The sequence below is a fragment of the Chlamydotis macqueenii genome, chromosome 3 (genome assembly GCF_036417535.1).
Source record: "Chlamydotis macqueenii isolate bChlMac1 chromosome 3, bChlMac1.mat, whole genome shotgun sequence".
Classification (NCBI taxonomy): domain Eukaryota; kingdom Metazoa; phylum Chordata; class Aves; order Otidiformes; family Otididae; genus Chlamydotis; species Chlamydotis macqueenii.
The window spans coordinates 92,158,914-92,170,161 of record NC_141558.1 but is presented as its reverse complement, the minus strand read 5'-3'; the positions used below and the strand labels follow the sequence as shown (position 1 = coordinate 92,170,161).

Here is an 11,248-nt window from a genome sequence, read left to right as displayed (position 1 = left end):
TCAGAGTGAAGTTGCAGCTAAAATGCATGTGCTCAAGCAAATAGGAATTAAAAATAATTGAAGAGAAGGTGCCACTTGTGTCGAGGGAGAGTGCCTGCTCTTGAAGTGTTCTAGAGAGATCAAGAAAAAAAATGACTAGTGAAGCATAAGAGCACATATTTTAACATAGTCAGACCAGACTGAAACCCTAGTGGTTATCAGTCCAGGAAGCCCTACTGGAGTTACAATCACCTTGTACTCGGTAGCACTAGGAAAAGGGACAGGAAAAGACTGATGGTCGTGACAGTATTGAAAAAGTTCTGTAGATTTCCTGAATAAAGCCAGCAGTTTTTAGGCAAAACCAGTAACTTGTATTCTGCACCTGTCGTCCATGGTGTTTGCTGCTATTTGGCTTGCTTGACTTAGGAGGAAAACAGCTATAATGCTAGTCAGGAATATTTTTAACGGCATATTTTTGCTTATGAAATATGTATACAAAGTCCTATTTCTCTAAACATAGTAGAAATAGATAGCAGTAGCTTTATTTTTGACAGTTTTTTGACCCCTTTGGTAAGTCTTGAGTTACGCAAAGCATCATGGCTCTCAAAACCATGGAACTGTTTTATCTGTTTATTTCTACAGTAGGCTAGTAAGTCCCCTACCCGGATTTTTCTTCTCTTAACTCCAGGGTAAACTTTCTTGCATGTTTTCTGCTTTGATTAGTGTTAATGTTGCCTGAGAATGTCTTCCTACATTTTCCAGATATTACTGCAAAGAAGCACTTAATTGCTTTTGTTTTGTTTTGTTTTCCTGGAAGGAATACACTGAGTTCAGTTACCAAACTTAAAACAAAATATGACTGACAAGAAGCCAAAGACAGCCTTAGTAGCAGCAATCTCTCTTGTCATAGAATAATCATAGATAGGACTTTTTTATTCTACTTCAGTCACACTAGTTAGAATTACTTGTGTCTTTGCCTGAAAACTGCAAATTTAGTTTTGTAGTCCTATGGGATTTTTTTCAGCAAATTTGAAGATAATCAGCAGTTTTTTTACATTTTACTTGAGTGGTGATTAAAACATGCTTCCATGTTACAAACTGATCCTCATCTACAGCTTCTTTTTTTTCTGCTTAAACCAATGGATGAATTCTTGACCTCTTTTCAAGGCAGTGGATGTTTTAGCATTGACTTCATCATAATTAACATTTCAGCTGGGATGGTTAATGGGGTTTGATTTCATGCAATCCTAATTCTATTGTATTTCCGACATCCAAGATGCAGCAGTTTCCTGCCTTTCCCTCACCCTTGGACCTTACCCATTCCAGGTGCAGCAAGAGTGCAGAAGACTCAGAGGCCCTAATTCTAACACAAGCAGCACTTTGTTCCCTGTCATGTCATTAGAAAGAGGGACATGTCTCCATTATTGGCTCTGATACAGTAGGTATACTTCCTTGCAAACTAATCTTTTTAATCTGATAACTTTAAATAAGGTGAACTTTTCAGAAGAAGTGCTTTATTTACATAGTACATATTTTTGGTAAGAGAGAAGCTATGTTACAAAAAAGCCTGTGAAAGATGATTAGAGTATGTTTTAAAATGAGGAACATCAGCACATATGGATCTCATGGAACAACCAAAGCCAGTATGTTAAAAACGTTATTTTAGACACTATATACGCATGTCCTACAAGCAGATTGATTTAAATAATGTAAAATAGTTCTATTCAATAGCAAGATTTTAAATTCTAATTTAAAGTAATATGTAGTTTATTGTTTTTGTAGAACAGATCCACTCTCCATAAGTGAAAGCCAGGTAAATTTAAGCTTGAATGTGTTCTTTGGCCTTAGATCTTAATCCAACTCTTCTTTATTTTTTTTCTCATTTTTATGGAATACAATTTTGACACAAATTCACGCTGATTAATGGCAGACTTTGGCAGACCAATCTATTATTCATTTGTTTGAATTTGTGTACATGTGGCATAAAATGAATCTGATTAAGCATTCCGTTGGTACAGTAAACTAGTATCATCTTGTTTATAAAATTCCTTATTTTGTAACATCTGCCAAATCTAATATAAAGAGATGATGACATAAATTATTTCCTACCTCACCCCCTCTTTGACTGTGAGAGAGATTGTGATCATGTGGGGAAATATGAAAACTTTAAATAATAGAAAAAGTGTCCTTGCTAACAAGCTGAATTCATAAGTAGTTTGCAGTCTGCTAAAAATGTTTGAACTTCACAGCTGTGGAAGCAAGTTTCTGTTCTCCCTGTGCACGTTCTTCTACTCAGCCACCTCAGAGCAAGCAGCTGTATGATTACTCAGCTTGCCCTATTCTAAGGACGGATTGCAAGACTTGGCATTTTGATTTCAGCAGATGAATAGGAAACTGCAGGATGTGAGCTGGAGGATGTAAACTCGCAGCACGTCAGCTGTTTTATGATAACTGCCTCTGCGCACATCCTTACGCTGCTATACTTTGTGGTAAAGGCGGTGAATGTGCCCCACTGAATGATTATTCCCCTTACACGTACCATAAAATGGAACTATCCCCTGTTTGCCTTATCCTGACTGAAAGAGCAGTATGTCAGCAATGTGCCAGGTATGGAAGCATACATGATGCACATTTAAGTAACAGCTTTGTAACATTTCCTTGGCAAGAAACAGGTTCTGTGAGTAACCCCTCTTCCTTTGCTGCAGCAGAACAGGCTGTATACAGCTGCATAGCCCACAAGAATGGATAGAGACTGAGGAGGGGCTTCTGAGGGAAGTATGACAGCATCAGAGGACAAAAAATTCTTCTGCATAAATTCTTAGTCATTCTCCCTTTATTTCTGAGGTGCTGCTTCCCTTAGTTGTTGCCTGTTCACATCGAAAACAAAGAGTACAAGACTTGCTTGCAGCATGCATATTGCCCAAGTTAATATTATTACGTTATCTTATGTGTTGCTACAAGAAGAAATGCTGTCGCACTGATAGAATATTAGTGTTTGTTAAAAAACTATCAACTTGTGTCTCTTTTTTACTTGTTAGAAGTTAATCTTGCGGATATGTGATCCTGAAAGTGCAGATGCTTTCGAACTGAACCACACTGCAATTATTCCATGACAAGTATGTTGAAATTATGCCAGTTAAGAAAAAGGTTAAAATGCATATCTTGTGAAAATTTACCAGTTGGAAGGGGAAATGTCTTATTGAAATATACTGTCTGCATACATCTTTACTTATTTCCTTTTACTGTGTTAGGAAAGAAATTTGCAAGATTTTATTTCGTGTTAATACTGCAGCAGTAACACAGGTATAATGAGTGAGGTGAAACCTATTGTCTATTTCATAGAGATAGACTATCTCTATGAATTAATCAAGTTTTAGTGATTTGGTCAAATGTTAGTCTTTGTGAAAATTATGTTCAGAAATTGTAACTAGCAGTATTGTGTAATAGTTAAACAGAAGTCTCTTTTCAGATTTCCTCATGCACCTGCATAGCAAACTGTTGGAAAAAAACTTTAAGCACAAGCATTGTGGAAGTCATTATATGTGGTAAACAGGGATGTCAATTTTACTGGATTCATTTAGGCCTAAAATGTGACAACCTGTTGTACAAGCTGAACATAGATTTGTGCAAGAGATTATCCTGCATGGATTAGTTGTAGGGATTAATATGTGCAATACATTTTGTTAGGAGTGAGTTTCTGATATAAAAAAATGGCAGAAAGTAATTAGTCATTGGTACGGTACCTGACACGAGGTATGCATGCATGGCACCACAATTTTTTTTCATTTTTTTATTATTATTGTTACTATCATTATATCTTTTAAATTTTTAACATTTGTTTAATAATTGACATTATTATCGTCAAGATTAAAATGAAATAGAAGAAAAAGGTAGCAATATTTATTGCATTGTGAAGGCATTTTTGTTATTAGACAACTAGATGTTAGGAAAGTGGTTTTGTTTTGTTTCTGCTATGGAAAGAATGCAGAGAAAACTGAATTTGACTCTGAGTGTTGTGAAATTGATAGATTGAGTAAAGATGATTTTAATGGTGTGTCATTGTTTGAAAATGTATTTTATAAGATCAAAGCTTATTCCAACTTTATAATTTCAAAACAGAAATGTTGTCATAAACAGCCTTATACTAATTGGACAAAAATATAATTAATAATAAATTTTATTTTACTTAAACTCGGAAGGTACTCGGAAGGCTGTTTTGGAATTTGGGACAGGAACCTGTTGTTCATACCTATGTGAAAAAAGAAAAGTACTATTCTCCGGAGCATCCAAAATTAGAGTATAATATTGGAATAATATAATAATGGAATGCTATTTAAAATTGTTACACTTGCGACTCTACAAACAGCTGTTGATAAGTAAAGCCATGATGAGAGCTGTTGATGAGAGGCCCATATGTGGGCCTCTTTTTTCTACTTTGAGATAACTTTGTGCTTCAGTAATAATTTTGCCATTTTTCCCTTTCTTTGAGGACAGCTTGTCATCTATTAGGCAGGTTTAGCTGCTGTAACATTCACCATAGTGCTTAAACTTACATAGGCCTTTCTCTCTGTCCTGAAACACTCACTGCATGGAATTGTTCTACTTCATATGTATAGAAGCTCATGGAGTAGAAAGCAAGACTGTATTTAAAAACCACTTAAGATTTTTACTGTAGTGAATGGGGTCTTTGAGTCTTGGTTGTCAAGTTGTAGGTATCAGCTCAAAGTTAAACGTACTCTCCCATTCAGGCATGCCATTCCTGGAAGTTCAGGATATGTGTGAGGTATTGTATCAAACATCTCATCCTCATTTAGAAGAAAAACGTGGACAGATACTCTTCTTCACCCTTCTCTAGACTTCTAAGCGGAGGTTGCACATTTTTACTTTATGTACTGATATTTCAGGCACAATTTAAAAAAAAAAAGATGTAAGGTAGCTCAGGTGGAGTATCATTTAGGTTCAATTCAACTGCTTCCAGTGTCTTTGCTAGCTTGTTTAGGATAGAGTTCAGGCATTTGTGCAAAATATGTCATCTTAGACCCCATTGCTGAGGAATTCAGCATTTTCTGTGAATCAACAGTTAACTATACCCTTGATGATCAGTAGTAGGGCAATGGCCATAGTAATATAGTTCTAAACATATGTGATAAAGTAATACCCAAAGTATTAATTCTTCTTTTAATGCTTGCTTATATTACGGTCATGCTTTGACTAAGGGGTTGGGTGTTTGGATAGGAAATAGAATAGCAAAGAAGTGGTTGGAAGGTCAGGGAGAAGTGAAAGGGATCCTGGAACCTCCTTGTACTACAGCATCCACCATCAGGTGACGTTCATAGGAGCTTTTTCCTTAGGAATATCGTATAAGATTCCAAAGTGTGAATGAGTTTCTTTCTTTTCACAAGCAACTCTTGTCAATTTTCTTAGAAATAAATAAAGGGATTGTGGCAAGATTTTGGTGAGTCTGGACAGTCACAAAAAGGCAATTCATGAATCCAGACAAACCTGACATTTGAAGAGCTTCCTGAGGCAGTGCCGTCCACTTCAGTTCCTATTTTTTCTGTGCTGGAGGCCCGGATGAAACTCTTCTGCACTGTTATTTCTAGTATTTTGGACCAGTAAATATTACAACTAACGTGAGGACTCTTATACTGTCAGTTTCTTTCATCATACCGTACTTTCATCACTGCTTACTGCATTTGAGGGCATTTACTTCTTTTCCTTTCCAAGAGTATGTAGTATTCACCATATTTCGCAGTGTGCTCTGAGAACACAACAGGTCAGCAGTGACAAAAATTCACCGTTTCTGTTTGATTGTGAGTTTATGAGAAAACAGAACAAACCAGTAAATAATAGTGATGTGAACGTACCAGGAGTTATGCGTAGCAAAAGTATTTGTCACAAGTTTTACAATCTGTAAAATTTTATCCTATGTAGACCTTCAGTAAAGCTAATCCAAATACAGCAGAGCTACATTTTGTCATGGAGTAGTGAGAATGACTCTGGTTTGACATTTTACAAGGCATTCTCAACTGCTAATGTTTCCTGCAGCATATTTGCCATCTAATCCTTACTCATTTTACACAGTCTATTAATGCCAATTATAAGAAGTTCACTACTATTTTGTGACGTTATATTCTCATTTAAATAATTTACTCTCAGCATGTAATTAATGCTATGTATTATACGGCAAGAAACGAGTATGACTTTTAATGGGGTAGGTAGTGCTGTTTATGTAGGTTTGGTTTGCTCTCCGTGGTTACCTATTGTACTTTTCTATTTTATCACTAGATGGCAACATAGCAACACTCCAAATCAAAAGTTGCTGCAACCAAAGACGGGCTTTTTCTATCTCATTTTTCACAGCAGAGCTTAAATAATTCACCCCACCCCCCGAAAGGGAAACATATGCATTCTGGAAATTTCAGTAAATTGTTTCTTAATGGTATGAGTTCTGGCATTACTTTTTTTCTATCTCATTAACTGTTGCTTTTTTTAGACAACTGAAGTAAGGAATAATCAAGTAAGAGAAAATAAAATTCCCTTATAAATTAACAGTCTTTTTTCTTCCAAATAAGGAAGACAGTCTATTGATTCATCTGAATAATCTCACATATGCTTGTTTATTTTGTGGAAACACCTTTTAGTGAAGCCAGTGGCACTTGTGCTCACATCTACACAGAAGTTGCATCATTTTTGGCTTTCCGGATATTTCATTTACTGAGATAAGTCTGGAAGTTAATACATCTGCTGATAGAAAAACACTGACGTAAGTCTGGGGTGAAACAACTTGTATCTAATAATCATGTGCAAGAGTCTCCTTAGCCATTCCTCTTGAGAGCACTGAGCCCACAGACAAATTCAAATTCTAGTCAGACTGCACAGGATGATTATCACTAGACAAGGTATGAAAACTGAAATTTCAAAGTCAGTTTCTCAGGAGACATATTTTCCAGTGAAAAGAAACAGAGAAAAAGAAACAAGACCAATCTTAACTGCGCTAGCAGCTTCTTTTGATTTTGGGACCTTGGACAGACTCACAGTTTTGCTCAGTATTTGGTAAATAGCCAGTGAGAGGCTCTTAGGCTTCTTAAGTCTCCTCTGAAACTCAGCAGCAGATTCTCAGGAAACTCAAAACTGTTTGTAAGAATAGGAATAGGTTCTGTCCTGCATTTTCTCCAGAAGCCAAAACTAGAAAGATTATATTCCTCTCAGGTCTGCTTTATACTGAGCTGATTTTTTCAATTTTTAAGTTTTTGTCAGCCTTGCTGTATCCTGTTGCAGTGAAACACAACTGTTTGGGCCTTGATATTTGAACAAGTCATCTTCTTCAGAGATGCTGGCTTTTTGCACCCCATCAGATCCATTGTTATCCTATGTATCTAATGAACAAGTCATATTATGCCAACTGAAGTTAGGAAAGTAATATTGGAAAGCTGTATGGCTACTATTAATTGAAAAGTAAACAAAATATTCCTCTGTCTTGATTAACTTGCATTATCGCACTCTGTTGCCTGGGAATGTTCATCAAGGAAACCTCTTAAGTTTCAAACTTGACTCCAGACTTGATGTATGAGAGCTACTAGAGCTCTCTTCATATCAATGTATATCTTAATTAAGTGACATACGCTACATACCTGTCACTGGGAGGAGCACATAGATTGTTGATCTCTGTCAGGAACCCATCAATGAATGGATTGGTAGAATTAATTAATAATTCTGTGGAATACCCCCAGCATGGGCAAGTCAAGCATATAAGTACACGGATATAGAATTAAATAATATGATTTGTTATTTTTTATACGATTCTCTAAGTTGGTTGCTCACCAAGCATACTAACATTTTCTGCTTTCAGTGCTTAGAGTATCCGCACTAGGGATGCAAGCGTAACTGTCAGTGTGATGCATACATACGCACACACCGAGTGTGTAAGAAAATAAGAATTCTTCTTCCCAGAGACTTAGAAATTCCCAAGATTCATGACTGTTTCTGTTGTCAGGTTTCCTAGTCTGCATGATTTGTGATAAGCCTATTCCTACATATAGCTTAACTCTTTTAAGGACCATTTTCTCTTACTGCTTGTTAACACAACTCTTGCTGAATTATCAGTGGCCCTCATCATCACCTGCAACAGAGTTTGGTATTAGTTCTTGGTAATTGGTTTTCCCCTATACGTTCCAGATGGCTCAAAGGAGGCTGTGGAAAAGGTGGGGAGAAGGTGTCCTCAGTACGAGTGAAAGCCGTATTATTCCATGGAGTTGCAAAGTTAAAACCATTCATTTTTAACTCCAGCTACTCTCTTCTCGGTCAGATCTTTCAGTCACGTACAGTTTCCAGACAGCACTGAGATAGGAATATGCCTGGTTTTGTAAGTTTAGAAGTTAAAGCCCAACTGTAGGCAAATTTTGATCTTTTTCTCACTGATTTCATTTCATCTTCTATCTTCTGGAATTAGAGTGGAATTTGGAAATAATTTTGTACCACTATAGGTGCAGTTCTTCTAAGAATGTGACATCAATCATGTAGCTGAATTTCTTTCAGTCAGTTCAACTGACTGAAGTTTTCATCTTTCAAGTTTCTCTATTTATCTGTTGTTTCCTCCATTTCCAGATTATGGACTGTTGACGTACTTGCAATATCTGAGAACATCGTAGCAAAAATACATGGAAAGCAAAGAGTATTTCAGGAATGCTTTGTTCTAGATAGTCCTTTTATAATTCCAAGGCCCAAATAATAATTTCCTAGCAAGGAAAATTACATGTCACTCTGTTCCCCCCAGAATAGTGACCTCTCTGTTAAATGGTCTACATGTTTTCCAACAACAACAGTTTTATGATTATATTTAGGAACTTTCTATACAAATGGTGGATTCAAAACTTACATAGAAATAAAAGTTCCCTCACATGCTTGACCCAAGGCCTAAATAACAATGTAACCAATGTGGCTCTAACAGATAATGGGATCATATTTGTAATAAATGGTACTTTTTATAAATGAGAAGCCAATAATTTTTTTAAACTTGGAGTGGAACACAAGCTTCCTGAAAGTGAAATAACTGGAATACATTCAAGGTATTGGTGTTCATCTGTCTGTCCAGTGCAGGTACATTATCTGTAGTTCTCATTTGACATTTAAGATCTGAATGGTCTTCATTAAATGTCTGGATGAATCTATTTTAGATCTACTTTTCATTGATGCAATGCTGGGTTTAGAATTAGAAATGACCACACAGCAACAAGTTTATTTAAAGAACATTTTGAAATAAGGTCTGCACACTGTCTGTGGCTCTCACTGCATGAGCTCATGCAGCCATATGAAATAATTTTTAGGGTCACAGTTTAAATCTGTAGATTAATTTCGGTCAGGCTCTCCTAGTTACATGAACTGAAAATGTACCCCAAAACATCTTGATTTCTCAATGTTCATTCCTGATATAAACTTTAAGAGAAGTTACTATTTACCTAATCACTGTGTCATTTTTTTTAACAGACTGGAAAACAATTAAGTACTTTGGCAGCATGGATACCTACTGAGGTTTATTTTGGATATAATGAAAGATTTAATAAAATAGGAGACACAGCAAACTTAGTGAAGTTCTTAAATTTTCCAAATGCTACTTCTTTATCTATAGAGGCTGTTAGGTATGACTCTGAGCAGAGGTGGGCTGATATGTTGAACATCTTCATCATTGAGGTGAAATGCACCCTCAGCAAATTCATGAATGATATAAAACTGGGGGGCAGCAGCTGATAACCTGAAGAAGTGGAGATACCTCCTCATTACTTTGAAATGAGCCAGTCTATTTTCACCATCCCTTTCAGATGATACTAGTTTAAGAGAGCCACAGCTGCTTTTCAGAAAGGAGTAGACCATAACATGAAAAACAGTACCCAATACAGAGTCTGTAAAATGCATCTACATCTGTGCTAGAAACACAGGCAACAAAAATAAATACACCATTTGCAGATTTGAGAAGTAGTGTTTGAGCCATGTGGTTAGGGACAAGAAGATAAAAGGTAAATGAGACTGTATTCAACTGTGAATCAAAATAATAATAACAATGGATTGTCACTATTATTTTCTGCTACATCTTGTTGATAAAGCTGAGAGTAACATATTTGTGTCTAGTTCTAATATCCCCTGTTCAAAAGGAATGCAAAAATAATAAGATGGCTTTAGGATCACAAAAATTATCTGGTAAATGAAGGATAAGTTTTACAATGTGGCACTTAAGAAATCAATTTGTTTTATGTTTCATAAAAGCAAGTGGCCACTGCCCTCAACATTTTCATAATGCTTGCACCTCTGCACAAGAAAAATGAATGTAATTAAATGTCAGGCTTAAGTCTTCCATCAGGTATGCTGTAGGAATTAGAAAGGTACAGTTTTCCCAGTACACAATGCCCAAATTACCCTCTGTGAGGTGAAGGTGTCTTTGTTTTCCCTCTCCTTTGAAGCATCAGAGTTTAAGCACGAATGAATATCATATCAGGTAGACTGAACCACTAACCATTAAATGATATAAAAGGATAATTTTGTGCTAAAAATATATTATCAGCATTGTTATGATATTGCAAGAAAAGTAGAAGTATCACTTAATACTCAGTAAGGCATTCTTTGTGGTCAACAATAGGAATAATTGGAACTCTTGGAATACAGAAGAGTGGAACACAAAGAAGAGTGCTAGACAAGTAGCCAGAGGGGGATTTTAGAACTGAAAAAAATTCCTCAGATGCAAACACACAGCAGGAAGTTGTCAGAAGAAGAGGGGGTTCAAGCCAGTGGAAGTAGAATAAGCAACAAAAATTGTGTTCATCCTTCCTAAAAAATAAAGGCAAAGAATAAGTTATTTCTTGCACACAAGGCCGGAGTATCTGGCTGAAATTTCTGCAGAAATCTTGTCTTTGTTGTTCAGCGACACAGAAGTTTGTCTGAAATGCTGTTCACATCAAAGCCAGAGACAATTTTGTTAACAAGTCCAGTGTGGAAAGGATTCCATGTGGATATCCTATTTAGCAGTAGTTTCCCTGGCATTTAGGTCAACTTCATAGCATTTATTTCCCATCTAAACAAAACTGTTTCACAGAACCCCCCAAATTTAGGCTTTTGCTCAAAGGGGCAATAATGTCTATCTGTGGTCTTGATACTAGAAACACAGATATAGTTAAATTTAGGGTGAAATGTACTTAATCATTACAGTTACATCTGTCTGTTTAAAATACTTCTACCATTAGAATATACTTCTAAGAAAAATGATGCTGCTTTTATCCAT

General features: G+C 36.1%; 1 long non-coding RNA gene across 1 annotated transcript; it reads left to right on the top strand.

The window, feature by feature from the left end:
• Positions 1-1,211: 1,211 nt before the first annotated feature.
• On the top strand, positions 1,212-4,033 carry LOC147601358 (uncharacterized). Its single transcript, XR_015257994.1, has 2 exons — positions 1,212-1,417; positions 3,018-4,033. It is a non-coding gene; the product is annotated as an uncharacterized LOC147601358 (long non-coding RNA).
• The last annotated feature ends 7,215 nt before the right edge of the window (positions 4,034-11,248 follow it).